The sequence below is a fragment of the Odontomachus brunneus genome, unplaced genomic scaffold (genome assembly GCF_010583005.1).
Source record: "Odontomachus brunneus isolate Ranch 3 - 2012 unplaced genomic scaffold, Obru_v1 Obru_scaffold_231, whole genome shotgun sequence".
NCBI lineage: Eukaryota > Metazoa > Arthropoda > Insecta > Hymenoptera > Formicidae > Odontomachus > Odontomachus brunneus.
Window position 1 is genome coordinate 152,600 of NW_022639681.1, and position 1,073 is coordinate 153,672.

Below are 1,073 nucleotides of genomic sequence, written 5' to 3' on the forward strand. Positions count from 1 at the left end.
GCTTTTTGGTTTTATCCTTTATTTTTCTTATTTTATTTGGATGTACAATTTTTGCTTTTCCTTTAAACAAAAGTTTAATATTACCATTTGGTAATATGTCTGTTATTAAATGAGGTCCAGAGTATTGATCTCCAAATTTTCCTCTTTTTGGTTCACATAAAAGAAATATTTGATCATTTATTTGAAATTCTTGAGAATTTAGTTTTTGATCATAATATTTTTTAGATTTTATTTTTGAAGCAATTAAATTTTCTCGAGCTAATTCTTGTAAATCATAAATTTTAGTCATTAAATTCTTTAAATAATTATCATATGTTTTTTCTTTTTCTAATTCATTATCTATTTCACTGGATGGTTGTCTGGCAATTTTACCAAATACCAACTCATATGGAGTATATCCAGTTGATTCGTGCACACTAGTGTTATATGAAAATGCAGCATAGTCTAATAATTCATCCCATTCTGTGAATTTATTTACGTATTGTTTTAAATATTCAATTAAAACCAAGTGAGATCTTTCTAAAGCTCCATTTGCTTGTGGATAAAATGCTGTTGTTCTATATTGTTTAATTCTAAATTGTTTTGCAAATTTTTTCATTAAATTACTCATAAAATTGCTGCCTTGATCAGTTAATATTGCCTTAGGGGCTCCAAAAGTGCAAATAAAATGTGTTAATAATGCGTTAGCCACATGGTTAGCGGATATAGATGTTAAAGGTATAGCGAGAGAAAATTTGCTTAAATGATCTTGAATAGTTAATATATAGGAATTTCTTTTAGATGTTTCAGGTAAAGGTCCTACTATATCCATTGATATTTTTTCGAAGGCTGAATATGGAGTGTCTGTTATTATCATTGGTTGTCTTGTCTTTACTCGAACTAATTTTTTAATTTGACATTGTAAACATTGTTTAATATAGTTTTGAATTTCTGATTTTAAATTTTCCCAGTAAAATTTTTGTCTAATTCGATTATAAGTTTTTGTTATGCCTTTATGACCTCCTATTGCTGATGAATGAGCTTCTTCTATTATATCTTTTCGCTTCTTTATTTCTGGAATTTTTACTAAACTA